Source organism: Stegodyphus dumicola, chromosome 8 (assembly GCF_044657685.1).
Source record: "Stegodyphus dumicola isolate Sdum_Otavi_A_Nest chromosome 8, ASM4465768v1".
Lineage (NCBI taxonomy): Eukaryota > Metazoa > Arthropoda > Arachnida > Araneae > Eresidae > Stegodyphus > Stegodyphus dumicola.
This window is the reverse complement of record NC_140775.1, coordinates 31,497,965-31,517,670: the sequence shown is the minus strand read 5'-3', so window position 1 is coordinate 31,517,670 and position 19,706 is coordinate 31,497,965.

Genomic DNA, 19,706 nt, shown 5'->3' with positions numbered 1-19,706 from the left:
TGAAACGGTGACCCTGACAAGATCGAGATAAACAAGTCCTGTGAGTTGTTTTGTAATCTTGACGTGATCCAAGAAAGACTTTTTATTATTTTTTTTGAAATAGGCGGGGGGTGGGGAGAGAAAATGTTCTCACGACCCTCAGATATCTTTTCATAAATATATTTTTTTATCCAAGTGTTTCTTTCATCCCGATCCTTTTAAGAGGTTGGAATGACCCTGAAATTTAGATGGGGTCGCGATCCCGACAGATGTCGCGCGAATATAAAAGTGTGTATCCTCTGCGAGATTTCTTCAGAGAACAGAAGAAGACGTGAACTGAGCTGGTAAGTCCCTTTGGTCCTATGAATATGGTTTAATCATAACTTCATTTAAAAAGACCTTTGAAACTTTGAAACTTCTTAACCCTTTGAAAAGAAAAATGTCTCTTTCAAGACGACGACTCTAAAACGTTTTATTTTTTCCCCCTTTTTAGATCTTCCGTGTTATACATATATACCTTTTCGATTCTTTTTTTTTGCTCCTGTTTGTGGAAGACATCACCGTATTCATCGCCATGGCGTGTTCAGAAAACTTTATCGTGCTCGATCTAGAGGGTTTCCAGTCCTACAACCACAAGAAGGGTGAATTTACCTACGTTTTAAAAGAATTGGGCTATGCGACAAAAGATTTTTTGACCGTGGGATCGTTGACGTTTGCTCTTCCTCACCCCTTCCACCAACTGAATGAAAAAAACCAAAAGACGAATGCCTGGCTGACGAGAAACCGGCACGGACTTCGTTGGAACGAGGGTCATATTCCCTACAACCATTTAGGACGCATTCTCCAATCGCTCACTCACAGCTTCTCCACGATTTATGTGGTGGGATGCCAGAAAGCTAAATTCTTTGCTAAAGCCTTGGATTATCAAAAACCCGTGACGGAAATTTATGTGCCAGATGGAATCATTTGGAAGTATCGGGAAAAATGTGCCCGACATCATCAAAGCATGAAATATTTCCATTGTGCCGAAAACAAAGTGCGCAACTATCGATGGCATATTACGGAAGGAGATTTTCATATCAATCACGTCTATCCAGACGGAACGGAGAAAGAGGAGAGGATTCAGGAGGAAGCAGACAATCCTCTGCAAGCTTTTGATAAGGCCTACGATCAGTTAGAGAAGGATCCGTCCCCAAAAGCGTACGATAACCTCATCCAGAAATGGGATAATCTGTCCTGTTTCCAAGTGATGGAACATCCGGATGAGCATACGCCTTTAAACTTGATGGGCTCTTCTACTTCGTCAACTTCCTCCAATAACTCGAGGAAGACGGAGGGTTGGGGAGACATACCTGAAAATATTCCCCATTACGATCCAGCAGCCTGTTGGGACGAACCTTCCAAAGAATCTCATGAGACCCCCAAAATATCTTCAGAGGATCCAAAGACAAAATCCACTGAGTGTTGCGACAATGAACGGACGACTCATGATCCAAAATCCACTAAGACAATGTCCACTGAGTGTTGGGACAATGAACAGACGACTCATGCTCCAAAATCTATTGAGACTATGTCCACTGAATGTTGGGACAATGAACGGACGACCCATGCTCCAAAATCGACTGAGACTATGTCCACTGAGTGTTGGGACGATGAAACCGAAAAGACGACAGAGAATTGGGATGACCGTTCTCAAAAGTACTTGAATTGATATATACATAAACTCAGGAGAAAAAAAAATAAAGAAAAGATTTTTAGAAATAAGTAGGGAAAGGTTCTCCGCTTTCCCTATATTTATGGAAATGGACTGAGAAGAGAGAGAGAGAGACGAATCAGGAGACCAAAAAAATGGGTCTTGGAAGGAATGAGTGCAAATGCATTCGATTCCTTCCGAGACCCATTTTTTTGGGTCCCTCTCTCATCCAATCTTGGAAAAGAACTTTGTCCTATTTTTCTAGGTCCATTCAAAAAGAAATGAATCTATCCATAAATTTTCTTAAAAGAAAAAAAAACAAAAAGATCCATTACCTCTTGACGGTCCAAAGTCGAGAATCTTGGAAAAAGTTATCCACTCTCTCCATCCAGTAAAGCTTCTCTGTAGAAAATCTAGTAGGTGCATCTGCATTCTTGAACACCCGGCAGTTATTATTGGACGCGAAACGTCGAATGCTGAAATAGTTAACAGTGAGCCCATTCTTAAAGAAACGGGGATGTTTTATTCATTCAGTCGAGTGCGGAAAAATTTCTGAGAGCCGGAGAAAAATTTCTCTGGCTGGAAAAAAAAAAAAATACCCCCCTTTTAGTCTGAAAATTGATGTCTTCAATTTTTCAAAAATTGAAGACATCAATTTTCAAATTTTCAGACTAAAAAGGGGGGTAATTTATTTTTCAGAAACTTTTCCCATCCGACTCGATGTGAATAAAACTTTACTGTTTGTTAAGAATGTTATTTAATGGATCGATTTCAACCTATCGAGTTTCGCTTGAGTTCCGGCCGTGCTGTGGGCCCACATGGATACAAGTTTTTCCCTTTTGGAATAGAATAAAACTTTACTGTTTTTTAAGAATGTTATTTAATGGATCGATTTCAACCTATCGAGTTTCGCTTGAGTTTTAGATGTGAATAAAACTTTACTGTTTTTTAAGAATGTTATTTAATGGATCGATTTCAACGTATCGAGTTTCGCTTGAGTTCCGCCCGTGCTGTGGGAAAACCTGGATACAAGTTTTCCCCTTTTGGAATAGAATTTCCGTCAAGGTAGGCTACTTTTCCTCTTTTTGCATTTTTCATGTCATTTCATTTGTATTACAATATACTGAAAACGGGCGTTCGAACTGATTTCTAGGCTATTTCTGTACAAATGGAGCTCGATCCAAGAAAGAAATGATGTCTTTTTTTTATTTTGTGCACTGCCAATTTGCATTGGAATATACTGAAAACGGGTGTTTAAGTCGATTTTCAGTATATTTCAATACAAATAGAGCTCGGTCCAAGAAAGAAATGATGTCTTTTTTTTTATTTTGTGAACTGCCAATTTGTATTGGAATATACTGAAAACGGGTGTTTGAGTCGATTTTCAGTATATTTCAATACAAATAGAGCTCGGTCCAAGAAAGAAATGATGTCTTTTTTTTTTTATTTTGTGACCTGCCAATTTGTATAGGAATATACTGAAAACGGGTGTTTGAGTCGATTTTCAGTATATTTCAATACAAATAGAGCTCGGTCCAAGAAAAAAATGATGTCTTTTTTTATTTTGTGGACAGCCAATTTGTATAGGAATATACTGAAAACGGGTGTTTGAGTCGATTTTCAGTATATTTCAATACAAATAGAGCTCGGTCCAAGAAAAAAATGATGTCTTTTTTTATTTTGTGGACAGCCAATTTGTATTGGAATATACTGAAAACGGGTGTTTGAGTCGGTTTTCAGTATATTTCAATACAAGTGGAGCTCGATCCAAGAAAAAAATGATGTCTTTTTTTTTATTTTGTGGACTGCCAATTTTGTATTGGAATATACCGAAAACGGGCATTCACGTCGGTTTTCAGTATATTTCAATACAAATGGAGCTGGATCCAAGAAAAAAATGATGTCTTTTTTTATGTTGTGGACTGCCCTATTTTGTATTGGAATATACTGAAAACGGGCGTTCGAGTCGGTTTTCAGTATATTTCAATACAAATGGAGCTCGATCCAAGAAAAAAATGATGTCTTTTTTTTATGTTGTGGACAGCCAATTTTGTATTGGAATATACTGAAAACGGGCATTTACGTTGGTTATCAGTATATTTCAATACAAATGGAGCTGGATCCAAGAAAAAAATGATGTCTTTTTTTTATGTTGTGGACAGCCAATTTTGTATTGGAATATACTGAAAACGGGCGTTCACGATGGTTTTCAGTATATTACAATACAAGTGGAGCTGGATCCAAGAAAAAAAATGATGTCTTTTTTTATTTTATGGACAGCCAATTTTGTATTGGAATATACTGAAAACGGGCGTTCACGTTGGTTTTCAGTATATTCCAATACAAATGGAGCTGGATCCAAGAAAAAAATGATGTCTTTTTTATGTTGTGGACTGCCCTATTTTGTATTGGAATATACTGAAAACGGGCGTTCACGTCGGTTTTCAGTATATTACAATACAAGTGGAGCTCGATCCAAGAAAAAAATGATGTCTTTTTTTTATTTTGTGGACAGCCAATTTTGTATTGGAATATACTGAAAACGGGCGTTCACGTCGGTTTTCAGTATATTACAATACAAGTGGAGCTCCATCCAAGAAAAAAATGATGTCTTTTTTTTATTTTGTGGACAGCCAATTTTGTATTGGAATATACTGAAAACGGGCGTTCACGTCGGTTTTCAGTATATTTCAATACAAATGGAGCTCCATCCAAGAAAAAAATGATGTCTTTTTTTATGTTGTGGACTGCCCAATTTTTATTGGAATATACAGAAAACGGGCGTTCGAGTCGGTTTTCAGTATATTACAATACAAGTGGAGCTCGATCCAAGAAAAAATTATGTCTTTTTTTTTATTTTGAGGACTGCCAATTTGTATTGGAATATAAAGAAAACGGGTGTTTGAGTCGGTTTTCAGTATATTTCAATACAAATAGAGCTCGATCCAAGAAAGAAATGATGTCTTTTTTTTATTTTGTGGACTGCCAATTTGTATTGGTATATACTGAAAACGGGTGTTTGAGTCGGTTTTCAGTATATTTCAATACAAGTGGAGCTCGATCCAAGAAAAAATGATGTCTTTTTTTATTTTGTGGACTGCCAATTTTGTATTGGAATATACTGAAAACGGGCGTTCACGTCCGTTTTCAGTATATTTCAATACAAATGGAGCTCATTCCAAGAAAAAAATGATGTCTTTTTTTATGTTGTGGACAGCCAATTTTGTATTGGAATATACTGAAAACGGGCATTCACGTTGGTTTTCAGTATATTTCAATACAAATGGAGCTGGATCCAAGAAAAAAATGATGTCTTTTTTTATGTTGTGGACAGCCAATTTTGTATTGGAATATACTGAAAACGGGCATTCACGTCGGTTTTCAGTATATTAAAATACAAATGGAGCTGGATCCAAGAAAAAAATGATGTCTTTTTTTATGTTGTGGACTGCCCTATTTTGTATTGGAATATACTGAAAACGGGCGTTCGAGTCGGTTTTCAGTATATTACAATACAAGTGGAGCTCGATCCAAGAAGAAAAATGATGTCTTTTTTTTATTTTGTGGACAGCCAATTTTGTATTGGAATATACTAAAAACGGGCGTTCACGTTGGTTTTCAGTATATTACAATACAAGCGGAGCTGGATCCAAGAAAAAAATGATGTCTTTTTTTTATGTTGTGGACTGCCCTATTTTGTATTGGAATACACTGAAAACGGGCGTTCACGTCGGTTTTCAGTATATTACAATACAAGTGGAGCTCGATCCAAAAAAAAAATGATGTCTTTTTTTTTATTTTGTGGACAGCCAATTTTGTATTGGAATATACTGAAAACGGGCGTTCACGTCGGTTTTCAGTATATTACAATACAAGTGGAGCTGGATCCAAGAAAAAAATGATGTCTTTTTTTTATTTTGTGGACAGCCAATTTTGTATTGGAATATACTGAAAACGGGCGTTCACGTCGGTTTTCAGTATATTACAATACATGTGGAGCTCCATCCAAGAAAAAAATGATGTCTTTCTTTTATTTTGTGGACAGCCAATTTTGTATTGGAATATACTGAAAACGGGCGTTCACGTCGGTTTTCAGTATATTTCAATACAAATGGAGCTCCATCCAAGAAAAAAATGATGTCTTTTTTATGTTGTGGACTGCCCTATTTTTTATTGGATTATACTGAAAACGGGCGTTCGAGTCGGTTTTCAGTATATTCAAATACAAATGGAGCTCTATCCAAGAAAAAAATGATGTCTTTTTTTATGTTGTGGACAATCAATTTTGTATTGGAATATACTGAAAATGGGCGTTCGAGTCCTTTTTCCGACTATTTCTACACACATTCCACTATATTAAAATGACGTCATGGTTGAGTCCAAACAGAGTCGTCCCCGGACAGAGTCGTCTCCGGACAAAGTCGTCCCCGGACAATTTTATACCGAATTTGTATAGAGATATACTTAAAATGGGCTTGGAGGGGAGGGCGCTTTCTAGTATATTCCTATATACATTCGGTTGCATTCAGAAACAAAAAGAATGTCTTTTTGAATGGACAAAAAACTTTTTGTTAATTTTTATCATGTCTTCTAGACATGATAAAAATTAACTCATCCCCCTTTTGTCTGGGTATGTTGTCTCACCGTTTCTAAAAATAAACCAGAACCCAGTCTTTTCTTGGAATTCTATTCTTTAAAAGGATGAGTCATGGTCTATTTTTAGAAAGTGGGAGACAACATTCCCAGACAAAAGGGGGGGTGAGTTAATTTTTATCATGTCTAGAAGACATGATAAAAATTAAGAAAAAGTTTTTTTTTTTTTTTTTTTTTTTTACATCTCAGAATTTTTTTCTGAGCTCTGAGAAATTTTTCCTAGCCGATCTCATTTCGTTTTTCTACTTTCACTTTCAACTCTTCACTTTTCCTATCCACTGTCGTTGGAATTGTGTTCACTGGAGGCTATTTCTTTTTTTGCAATCTCGCTTTTAGTTTTCTCTGAGATTCTTTAGAAATGGCTATACAAATTTCACCATCTATATAGAGATGATGTCCAAACAAAGTCGTCCCCGGACCATCTTGATGACCGAATATGTATAGAAATAGTCTGAAAATGGGCTTGAGGGCCGGTTTCTGGACGATTCCTCTACAAATTCGGCCGCATCCAGAAAAACAAAAATACATAATTTCTTTTTGGGTGGACAGAAGATGATAAATTTCTTTTCTCTCTCTCTCTCCCAAGATTGGAGGAGAGAGTGGCCCAAAAAATGGGTCTCGGAAGGAATCGAATGCATTTTGAAATGCACTCATTCCTTCCAAGACCCATTTTTTTGGTCTCCTGATTCAACTCTCCAGTCTATGGAATAGGGAAAGCGGAGAACGTTTCCCCTTCTTTAAGCGACTGGAGACCATATCGCATCATCATCATCACCATCATCCTCTTTCTGATACTTTTCAACGAAGGCTTGATGTCTCTGGATGATTTTGGGGAGATGATGGATCCCGAATTGAGTGATGAAAAAGAGAGGACTCTTTTTCCTTTCTTGTTCGTCTTGCACAGTCTCTCGGAGGGTGATATACGTTTCCCCGTCCTCCTCAATTTCCGTCAGAGGTCTCATGAATATTTTACACATCCAAGGGAAGAGCGACTTGTTATGCAGGGATTTCGAAGCGACGAAAGCCGCTTCATTCGAAGTGAGGACAATCTGGTTCGGTTGACCCCATTCTTTGGAGTAGTTGTCCAAATCCCCTAGTCGAAGAAAATGGTGTCGATTAGGAAAAAAGACTTGGAGAACACTCGTCGTATGCGAGACGTTCGTAGGCAAGAGAGTCAAGATATCTTTGGCATTCCAGTACAGGAATCCTAGATCCACATACGCGTGCACGTAATAGTCATCGTTATATTCCAGTTTGAGCAGCATGGCTTTTGTATTTTTTTTCCGTTCTCAAGGCGAAACACTCGTCTGATATGAACAAGAGCTCGCTGGCGATCCGTTTATATAGACTCCTCAGAGAGAGAGAGGGAGAGGGGAGGAGGAACAAGGTTGATGAATTCTAAAATAAAAAAAATGATAACAAAATGAGTGTTTGTGAAGGTCATAGAGAGATGATTATAGAGTTGTTTTATTTTTTATTTTCTCAAAAGAAAAAACCAAAAGGGTCCCATTCCATACGACATGGCCTTTGAGAAGGTGACGGGGTCATGTGTCTACAAAGTTGATAAACTTTAGAATAAAAAAAAAGCTTTCATCACGTAGCTCTCGAGAAGAAAATGACAGGGGTCTCTAGCAGAAGGTCATAGGTAGTATACAAAGGATGGTTGTTTTTTTTTCTTTCGTTCCTCTCAATCCCATGACCTTTGAAAAGGTGACGGGGTGTCCTTTAGGAAAAAAATAGAAGGTCATAGAGAGAGAGATAGACAAAGTTGATTTTTTTTCTAGAAGTCAACCGTTACGTCGTCCATCACGTGGTCTTCTCGTATATATAGAGAGGCGAATGGAAGACAGACTCTATTTCCTAGAGAGAGAGACTGCTGTGCGTATCCATATTTCTACTCAAGATGATGATCCGCGTCTTATATAATGAGTTTGTGAGCATTCGCTGTTATGTGGATGACGGAAGATTGTTTTGGAACGCTACGGACATTTTGCCTCTGATTCATACTTCCAGTAAAAGAACCTGGGACATTCTCTCCGTGCTTTTCGACGAACACCACGTCTTCAGGAAAATAAAAGATCTTGAGAGTCTCGGCAGTTCTCAAGAGGGATATGTCCTCTCCAGCGAAGAAATGTTACATCTGGCCGAAAATAATCCTAAAAATAAGCTTCTGGCCTGGGTGTATAGCATTTTAACTCAGCCGCTGGTTCGAGTTGTACCCAATCAACCCGTTTATCGACTGCTCTATCCGGGGGAGAAATTTCCCTTCATCACCCTCTTTAATCTGGGAGTGCGCTACATACCGCCTCATCCAGGAATGACGGATTCTTCTACTTACCCTAAACAATATGCCAGCGCTTATTGCCAGACAGACCCCCGTCAAGAAAAGGTCGTCGAGACTCAAACGGATCCTCTGGTGGTCTCTTTAAATGTCACTAAAGTTATCACCTTCTAAAAAAAAATAACCACCACCACCCAAAAAAATTTGCTCCTCCTCCAAATTTTTTTTTATCTTCTCGAAAGAAAAAAAAAGAAACTTTTCCATCTAGCCTCTTTCTTTCAATCCCTCTTAAGAGAGAAAGGGAGGAGAAAAGAAAGAGAGTTCTGAGGAGGCAAAAGAAATGGGTCTGGAAGGAAACGGGTGCATTGCGAGAAAAAGAGGGTCCTCTTTTCTTTTCTCGAAATGCACCCTTTTTCTTCCAGACCCATTTTTTTTATCACTTCTTCAAACCAATCTTGGAAAGGTGGGGATACAATAAATTGTGCGTAAAGTCCATTTCGATCAAGACTGGATTTTGTTTTTGAAAAGAAAACATAATGTTATATATAGATAGCTAAATCTTTATCATGATATTCATTAAGAATTTCTTAGCCATTTGTCAAAGAAGGGGACTATAATTGAAGAATTTATGAATTTGGGAACATGTCACCCATGGCAAAACTAAAATCTTGGAAGTGGATACTGGAAAGCCCCGCTCTGATTATAATTCTGAGTTCTAGCATGGGACATTTTTTAGATCAATAAGCTAAACTATTTTTCTAGTCTCATATTCTCTCGTGACTAGGGTTTCAGATTTGGGTAGAGAGAGACACTGTTCTGAACAGAAACGTGGAATGCTTTTATAGAAAAGTGAAAAGTGAAGGAAAAAAAAAAAAACTTTTTGTTAATTTTTATCATGTCTTATAGACATGATAAAAATTAACTCACCCCCCTTTTGTCTGGGAATGTTGTCTCACACTTTCTAAAAATAGACCATGACTCATCCTTTTAAAGAATAGAATTCCAAGAAAAGACTGGGTTCTGGTCTATTTTTAGAAACGGTGAGACAACATACCCAGACAAAAGGGGGATGAGTTAATTTTTATCATGTCTAGAAGACATGATAAAAATTAACAAAAAGTTTTTTGTCCATTCAAAAAGACATTCTTTTTGTTTCTGAATGCAACCGAATGTATATAGGAATATACTAGAAAGCGCCCTCCCCTCCAAGCCCATTTTAAGTATATATCTATACAAATTCGGTATAAAATTGTCCGGGGACGACTTTGTCCGGAGACGACTCTGTCCGGGGACGACTCTGTTTGGACTCAACCATGACGTCATTTTAATATAGTGGAATGTGTGTAGAAATAGTCGGAAAAAGGACTCGAACGCCCATTTTCAGTATATTAAAATACAAAATGGATTGTCCACAACATAAAAAAAGACATCATTTTTTTCTTGGATAGAGCTCCATTTGTATTAGAATATACTGAAAACCGACGTGAACGCCCGTTTTCAGTATATTCCAATACAAAATTGGCAGTCCACAAAATAAAAAAAAGACATCAATTTTTTTTCTTGGATCGAGCTCCATTTGTATTGTAATATACTGAAAACCAACGTGAACGCCCGTTTTCAGTATATTCCAATACAAAATTGGCTGTCCACAAAATAAAAAAAAGACATCATTTTTTTTCTTGGATCGAGCTCCATTTGTATTGTAATATACTGAAAACCGACTCGAACGCCCGTTTTCAGTATATTCCAATACAAAATAGGGCAGTCCACAACATAAAAAAAAACATCATTTTTTTCTTGGATGGAGCTCCATTTGTATTGAAATATACTGAAAACCGACGTGAACGCCCGTTTTCAGTATATTCCAATACAAAATTGGCTGTCCACAAAATAAAAAAAAGACATCATTTTTTTCTTGGATGGAGCTCCACTTGTATTGTAATATACTGAAAACCGACGTGAACGCCCGTTTTCAGTATATTCCAATACAAAATTGGCTGTCCACAAAATAAAAAAAAGACATCATTTTTTTCTTGGATCGAGCTCCATTTGCATTGGAATATACTGAAAACCAACGTGAACGCCCGTTTTCAGTATATTCCAATACAAAATTGGCTGTCCACAAAATAAAAAAAAGACATCATTTTTTTCTTGGATCCAGCTCCACTTGTATTGTAATATACTGAAAACCAACGTGAACGCCCGTTTTCAGTATATTCCAATACAAAATTAGCTGTCCACAACATAAAAAAAGACATCATTTTTTTCTTGGATCCAGCTCCATTTGTATTGAAATATACTGAAAACCAACGTGAATGCCCGTTTTCAGTATATTCCAATACAAAATTGGCTGTCCACAACATAAAAAAAAGACATCATTTTTTTCTTGAATCGAGCTCCATTTGTATTGAAATATACTGAAAACCGACGTGAACGCCCGTTTTCAGTATATTCCAATACAAAATTGGCAGTCCACAAAAAAAAAAAAAAGACATCATTTTTTTCTTGGATCGAGCTCCACTTGTATTGAAATATACTGAAAACAGACTCAAACACCCGTTTTCAGTATATTCCAATACAAATTGGCAGTCCACAAAATAAAAAAAGACATCATTTCTTTCTTCGATCGAGCTCTATTTGTATTGAAATATACTGAAAACCGACTCAAACACCCGTTTTCAGTATATTCCAATACAAATTGGCAGTCCACAAAATAAAAAAAAGACATCATTTCTTTCTTGGACCGAGCTCAATTTGTATTGAAATATACTGAAAATCGACTCAAACGCCCGTTTTCAGTATATTCCAATACAAATTGGCAGTTCACAAAATAAAAAAAAAGACATCATTTCTTTCTTGGACCGAGCTCTATTTGTATTGAAATATACTGAAAATCGACTCAAACACCCGTTTTCAGTATATTCCAATACAAATTGGCAGTCTACAAAATAAAAAAAAAAAGACATCATTTCTTTCTTGGATCGAGCTCCATTTGTATAGAAATAGCCTAGAAATCAGATCGAACGCCCGTTTTCAGTATATTGTAATACAAATGAAATGACATGAAAAATGCAAAAAGAGGAAAAGTTGCCTACCTTGACGGAAATTCTATTCCAAAAGGGGAAAACTTGTATCCAGGTTTGCCCACAGCACGGCCGGAACTCAAGCGAAACTCGATAGGTTGAAATCGATCCATTAAATAACATTCTTAACAAACAGTAAAGTTTTATTCACATCGAGTCGGCTGGGAAAAGTTTCTGAAAAATAAATTCCCCCCCTTTTTAGTCTGAAAATTTGAAAATTGATGTCTTCAATTTTTGAAAAATTGAAGACATCAATTTTCAGACTAAAAGGGGGGTATTTTTTTTTTTCCAGCCAGAGAAATTTTTCACCGGCTCTCAGAAATTTTTCCGCACTCGACTGAATGAATAAAACATCCCCGTTTCTTTAAGAATGGGCTCACTGTTAACTATTTCAGCATTCGACGTTTCGCGTCCAATAATAACTGCCGGGTGTTCAAGAATGCAGATGCACCTACTAGATTTTCTACAGAGAAGCTTGACTGGATGGAGAGAGTGGATAACTTTTTCCAAGATTCTCGACTTTGGACCGTCAAGAGGTAATGGAGCTTTTTGTTTTTTTTTCTATTAAGAAAATTTATGGATAGTTTCATTTCTTTTTGAATGGACCTAGAAAATAGGACAAAGTTCTTTTCCAAGATTGGATGAGAAAGGGACCCAAAAAAAATGGGTCTCGGAAGGAATCGAATGCATTTGTACTCATTCCTTCCAAGACCCATTTTTTTTGGTCTCCTGATTCGTCTCTCTCTCTCTCTTCTCAGTCCATTTCCATAAATATAGGGAAAGCGGAGAACCTTTCCCTACTTATTTCTAAAAATCTTTTCTTTATTTTTTTTTCTCCTGAGTTTATGTATATATCAATTCAAGTACTTTTGAGAACGGTCATCCCAATTCTCTGTCGTCTTTTCGGTTTCATCGTCCCAACACTCAGTGGACATAGTCTCAGTCGATTTTGGAGCATGGGTCGTCCGTTCATTGTCCCAACATTCAGTGGACATAGTCTCAATAGATTTTGGAGCATGAGTCGTCTGTTCATTGTCCCAACACTCAGTGGACATAGTCTTAGTGGATTTTGGATCATGAGTCGTCCGTTCATTGTCCCAACACTCAGTGGATTTTGTCTTTGGATCCTCTGAAGATATTTTGGGGGTCTCATGAGATTCTTTGGAAGGTTCGTCCCAACAGGCTGCTGGATCGTAATGGGGAATATTTTCAGGTATGTCTCCCCAACCCTCCGTCTTCCTCGAGTTATTGGAGGAAGTTGACGAAGTAGAAGAGCCCATCAAGTTTAAAAGCGTATGCTCATCCGGATGTTCCATCACTTGGAAACAGGACAGATTATCCCATTTCTGGATGAGGTTATCGTACGCTTTTGGGGACGGATCCTTCTCTAACTGATCGTAGGCCTTATCAAAAGCTTGCAGAGGATTGTCTGCTTCCTCCTGAATCCTCTCCTCTTTCTCCGTTCCGTCTGGATAGACGTGATTGATATGAAAATCTCCTTCCGTAATATGCCATCGATAGTTGCGCACTTTGTTTTCGGCACAATGGAAATATTTCCTCCTTTGATGATGTCGGGCACATTTTTCCCGATACTTCCAAATGATTCCATCTGGCACATAAATTTCCGTCACGGGTTTTTGATAATCCAAGGCTTTAGCAAAGAATTTAGCTTTCTGACATCCCACCACATAAATCGTGGAGAAGCTGTGAGTGAGCGATTGGAGAATGCGTCCTAAATGGTTGTAGGGAATATGACCCTCGTTCCAACGAAGTCCGTGCCGGTTTCTCGTCAGCCAGGCATTTGTCTTTTGGTTTTTTTCACTCAGTTGGTGGAAGGGGTGAGGAGGAGCAAACGTCAACGATCCCATGGTCAAAAAATCTTTTGTCGCATAGCCCAATTCTTTTAAAACGTAGGTAAATTCACCCTTCTTGTGGTTGTAGGACTGGAAACCCTCTAGATCGAGCACGATAAAGTTTTCTGAACACGCCATGGCGATGAATACGGTGATGTCTCCCACAAACAGGAGCAAAAAAGAGAATTGAAAAGGTATATATGTATAACAGGGAAGATCTAAAAAGGGGAAAAAGTAAAACGTTTTAGAGTCGTCGTCTTGAAAGAGACATTTTTCTTTTCAAAGGGTTAAGAAGTTTCAAAGTTTCAAAGGTCTTTTTAAATGAAGTTATGATTAAACCATATTCATAGGACCAAAGGGACTTACCAGCTCAGTTCACGTCTTCTTCTGTTCTCTGAAGAAATCTTGCGGAGGATACACACATTTATACTCGCGCGACATCTGTCGGGATCGCGACCCCATCTAAATGTCAGGGTCATTCCAACCTCTTAAAAGGATCGGGATGAAAGAAACACTTTGATAAAAAAATATATTTATGAAAAGATATCTGAGGGTCGTGAGAACATTTTCTCTCCCCACCCCCCGCCTATTTCAAAAAAAAATAATAAAAAGTCTTTCTTGGATCGCGTCAAGATTACAAAACAACTCACAGGACTTGTTTATCTCGATCTTGTCAGGGTCACCGTTTCACATAAGAAGATGGATGGACCCTGAACTATAGACATGATAAAAATTAACTCTACCCGCCTTTTGTCTGGGAATAGGGTCTCACCGTTTCTAAAAATAGACCAGATCCCATTCTTGGAATTCTATTCTTTAGGAAAGGAGGAGTGATGGTCTATTTTTAGAAAGTGTGAGACAACATTCCCAGACAAAAGGGGGGTAGAGTTAATTTTTATCATGTCTAAGACATGATAAAAATTAACAAAAAGTGTTTTTTTTTTTTTTTAAGGTTGAAAAATTTTTCTGAGAGAGCTGAGAAAGATTTTTCCTCCCAATCTTTTTCGACGATGAAAAGGGAAAAACTACTGATCCGATCTCCCTACGCTTTAGGGAAAAAATACTTATGAAATATTCATGTGTTGAAATTGACTATTCAAATAAGTGACATTTTGTTTCTCATTGAAACTGTTCAACGGCGAGTCCACTCGTCTCATTCTTTGGGGTAGGGGATGAAAGTACAGCGGTTTGTTGAAATCGATGATAGTTTCCTCTTTAGTCGGCGGAACTGTAAATCTATCCCGTCTTAACTCTTCTAATCTCTTTGAAAGTCTTTCCACTTGCTCTGCTAAGGTTTCCTCGGTACTCATGATCTCTCTTAGTTTAGGGAAGTCTTGACGTATTGGCTAGAGAACAGAGGGTCTTTTTCTCTCTATACATATATCATGTGGGAGCGTGTGATTTATAAATCTTTGTGAAATCTTTCTACGTCTTGTGTAACTTGGAAGATTCGTCTTGTGTAACTTGGAAAATTCGTCTTCTTCTCGTCGATTGGGCTGGAGTTATAGAAAAGAAATGGGATTGGAAAGAAATCAACATATTACAAAAAAAAGGAACTTTTTTTTTCTATTTTTTTTCTCTTGGGATTTACATACCATTTCATTCATGAACATTCAAGGGTTCTCTCCAAGATCAAATTTTAGAAGAGGACCACAAAGAGTACACTTGAGGATCCTCTTTCAGGTCTAGGTGAGATAAGGGTTGAGACCAATATTCTTGGGTCTCTAAAGCGACCCAACTTAGACATTTATTATTATTATTATTAGAAAGTTCATCTTCCTCCTCCTCCTCCTCCTCATCGTCGCACGAGTTCTCCTGGGGAGATTCTTCCGCGTCCTCTTCGACAGCTTTGCTTTCGGAGGGGTAACAATGTAATTTCCGGAAAACGTAACTACCCTCCATCAAATGGTATCGAAAATTTCTCACCTTGTTCTCGGCACAATGAATCATCTTTTGGAAATATTGGTGTCGCGTGCATTTCGACTTGTTCCGCCACTCGGTTTTCCCTGGGATGTAAAACTCGTAAACGGATCGCTGGCAGAGCTTGCTGAAAAATTCGGCTTTATCGTATCCATTGACGTAGATCACCTCCACATTTTCGGTCAGCAGTTTCAGGATCGTAGGAAGATGCTCGTAGGAAAGACGACCCTCGGTCCATTGCAGGCCGTGTCGGTTATTTGTAGTCTGGTTGACCACAGCTTGGTTGCGGGACGATAAGTCATCGTAATGGACAGGAGGGAGAAAAATCATGGATCCGCATAAGGTTAAATCGCAAGTGATGTAGCCCAGTTCTTTCAAGATGAAACATATATCTCCCGTCTTTGGATCATAACAGTGAAAGTATTCCATGTCCAGAACAATGTAGGAATCTTTGAGAGGTTTGGCACGCAAAATGTCCATCTTCTTCAATTGAGGAAAAAAAGAAAACAAAATTCTCTCTCTCTCTCGCTGTGTGTCCTCAAGGAAAAAATGGATAGCGTTCTCTCGCCGTCTCCTCTTCTATATATATATAGAGAGAGAAGGTTGCACGTGACAGGTCGCATGAATTCTGGGAAAGGTCACATTCGTATATATATTTGTTTTTTGAATAATATCGTGTGTATCGCAATACACATCCATCATCATAATAATAATAATAAAGGTCACCTTGGAAAGAAAAAGAAATAAAAAACATGGAACTCGTGCTCGACTTTGAAGGTTTCTACGATTCTCAAGGAGCCTTTATTGTGAAAGAATTGGCTTACGTCACATTGGACGGTACTTCTCGAGGGGTATTTGTTTTTAAACCCCCGTTTCCATGGCAAATGCTCACCGAGAAAGAAAAACGAACCGCTGTGTGGGCGAGTGATTATTATCACGGCTTGTCGTGGTACGAAGGAGAAATTCCGTACAGTTATTTTCCATGGGTGTTAACGATGTTGACGGAACCTTTTTCCATGATTTGGGTGTGAGGAGAAATGAAACGGCGGTTTTTAGAGAAATGGTTGCAAAGATCCATTTATTGCATTTCGGGATCGACGCAAGAGATTCTCAAATACAATGGGATCGAACACATGAATTGTCCTAACCATACAAAAGGTTTTTTCCATTGCGCTCTACAAAAAGCAGTTCGGTATCATTATTATTTAAAGACACAGAGAAGAAATTCGCAAGGTCGATCCTGCACAATTCAATCTTGACAGATTTCATTAAAAAAAATACATATATCACGTTACTTCTTCAACAGCACAGATGGTTCTGAAGCGAAACTTGGAATTTTGAAATAATAGATCAGGGAGAAATCATTCTTAAAAACAAATGGTAAAGTCTCGAATCGGCTGGGAGAAAAAAAATTTCTCAGAGGTGAGATAAAAATTCTCTAATGAAAAAAAAAAAACTTTTGGTTAATTTTTATCATGTCTTAGACATGATAAAAATTAATGACCCTCCCTTTTTGTCTGGGAAGGATGTCTCACCCTTTCTAAAAATAGACCATGACTCATCCTTTCTCTGATGGCAATCATTCCATGAATGAATCACGATTTGTTTTTCAAAAGAGTGAGACAACATTCCCAGACGAAAAGGGAAGGGGGTCGTTAATTTTTATCATGTCTAAGACATGATAAAAATTAACAAAAAGTTTTTTTTTTCCCTCAGCTCTGAAAGTTTTTTTCCAGCCGACTCAAGACTTTACCATTTATATTTACGAATAGTCTTTGGATTATTTATTTATTTTCTTTTAAAAAGAAAAATTCTGAGCTAGACCTATCTATTGGCTTAACATTCTGGTCATAGAAACAGTCTACAATCTCATTTTATTTTTCGAGGCTAATGCACGGGTTGTCCAATCAAAAGGGTTACTATAAAGGGATTGGTTTGAATGCATTTATCTGCAAATGTTGTAGGATTCTGTTGTTGAGAAGGGGGTATATTATTATTATTATTATTATGATGATGATGATGATTGTGGCAGATTCGTTTTCTACATGGAAGTCTAATCTCCTCCGAAGACCTTTTCTGGGGATCGTAGATAGATGGTTTTTCAATAGGAATCGTTTCCCTCGGATCCTCAAGTCTTTAGACATGGAGCGGTCTCTCCTCCTCCTCCTCCTCGAGAAGTCTTGAGAAAGGGAGAGGATTTTCGTTTCCCTTATTCTTGAGGGGTCTTGACAAATTGAGAGGTCCCTCCTCTTCGAAAGAGAGAGAAGTTTTGGTTCCCTTATTCTCGAGGGGTCTTGACAAATTGAGAGGTCCCTCCTCTTCGAAAGAGAGAGAAGTTTTGGTTCCCTTATCCTCGAGGGGTTTTGACAAATCGAGAGGTCCCTCATTTTCAAGGGGTCTTGATAAATGGAGAGGTTTTTCATCTTCGAGGGGGTTTGATAAAGGAAGAGGTCCCTCCTTCTCGAGGGGTCTTGATAAATGGAGAGGTTTTTCATCTTCGAGGAGGTTTGACAATGGGAGAGATTTCTCCTTCTCGAGGGGTCTCTCTTCCTCAAGGGGTTTTGAGGAAGGGAGAGGTTTTTCATCCTCGACGGGTTTTGACAAACTGAGAGGAATCTGAACAGGCTTCTCCTCATCCCCATCATTATCGAGGAGGATAAGGATAGGCTTTTGGAAAGGTTTTTTCTTTTTCTTCTGAACAGGCTCCTCTTGATGCTCGGGGAGAGGGATGGGGTAGTTGTTCCACCATTCTATTTTTTCTTGCTCGAGGATTTTTTCAAAAGTCGTGGCCTCTCTATGATGAGACGAACGAGGAGAGTCCTCGAGAAGAATATAATAGGTATTCTTCCCAGTCTTCTCGATCGAGAGAGGTTCGTGCAAACATTTGTGCAACCATTCACTAAAATGAACAAGAATCCCTTTTGTCTTCTCAAGACGATCCATAATCCTATTCATTTGCGAGACGGTTAGAAAGTGAGACGTGTAAAAATATTTGGCTCGTTTCATTAACAAAATTTGTGCATCCAAAGGTGGAATGTCTCGAGCCATCAACACGTTTTCGTCGGATAAAAATTCGTCCCGCATCTTTTGATAACTCCCCACGGTATAATAACCCGCACATTTTGAAAAATCGGAGGCTTTCAGGTAAACGACTCCTTGGATGATATAAAAGGAAAGATCAACATATTTATATTTGAAAGGAATACACGTAGTGAGCTGGGGATGCCTCCTCATGATCCACTTGGACAAAAATACGACTTTTGGGCTCTCCCCTTTTATTTATAGAGAGAAAGAGAGTGTGACCTTCCCTTCCCTCCTCTTCTCTCCCTGCTTCCTCTATCTCTGGACGTCCTTGGATTGGAAAGGGTGACTTTGAAAAAAAAAGAAGGTCATGGTTGGATAATTTTTTGTTTATTAAATTATTACTTTCACTTCCTCATTCCCACACACATTCATCTTTTAAAAAAAGAAAAAGAGGTCATGGAGATAAGATTTCTTGGAAAGAAGAGAGAGAGAAACAAAAAAAACAAATAAAACGGACGTCATAGAGCCTCTATGTGTGTCTGTGTGTGTCTATATAGATATATAAAAAGACGAGAGTACTGGGCGAGATCATTTCTTTTCCATTGGGAGCCATGTCGCTATTAGACGTTTTTCCAACTCAACGGATTTCGAACGGGGAGGATTTGAAGACGCTAAAGCAAATCTGCAACTTGAAAATTTTTTTGGCGTGTCATTGTGCGACATTTATTCCGCATTTACCACCTCATCAAGCGATCGTTTCTTTCAACCAAGATGTCGAATCCTCCAACCTGCTCGTTCAGAATATATACAGAAATTTATTCGAATCGCAACAAACGAAAGAGGAATCTCCCTTTTCTTGGAATCGGATGGATCGAGCTTTGAGACGGCCCATTCAAACAGACCGGCGATATACGGATCCGCGCACGAGTTTTCGGTGGAAAAATATTTTTCTCACGAAACGATATTTTACGTTTGGAGTGAGAACGACGGCTGAGGACGAAGTTCATATTGTTCAAACCACAGCCGCTCCTCTCGCCTATTACGAATCATCGTCCCCGAATCTGAAAGAAAGAAGTTTTAAAGTCAGCGACAGGATGAAATATAAGAAATATATTCTAAGACCTTTTCAAAACTATGTCGTTCCCCCGAAAACGCAATATCTCATCGTCACAACCCAGAAGAGTCTCTCGTCGATCGGTGCTCGTACTCGCTTTGGAAAC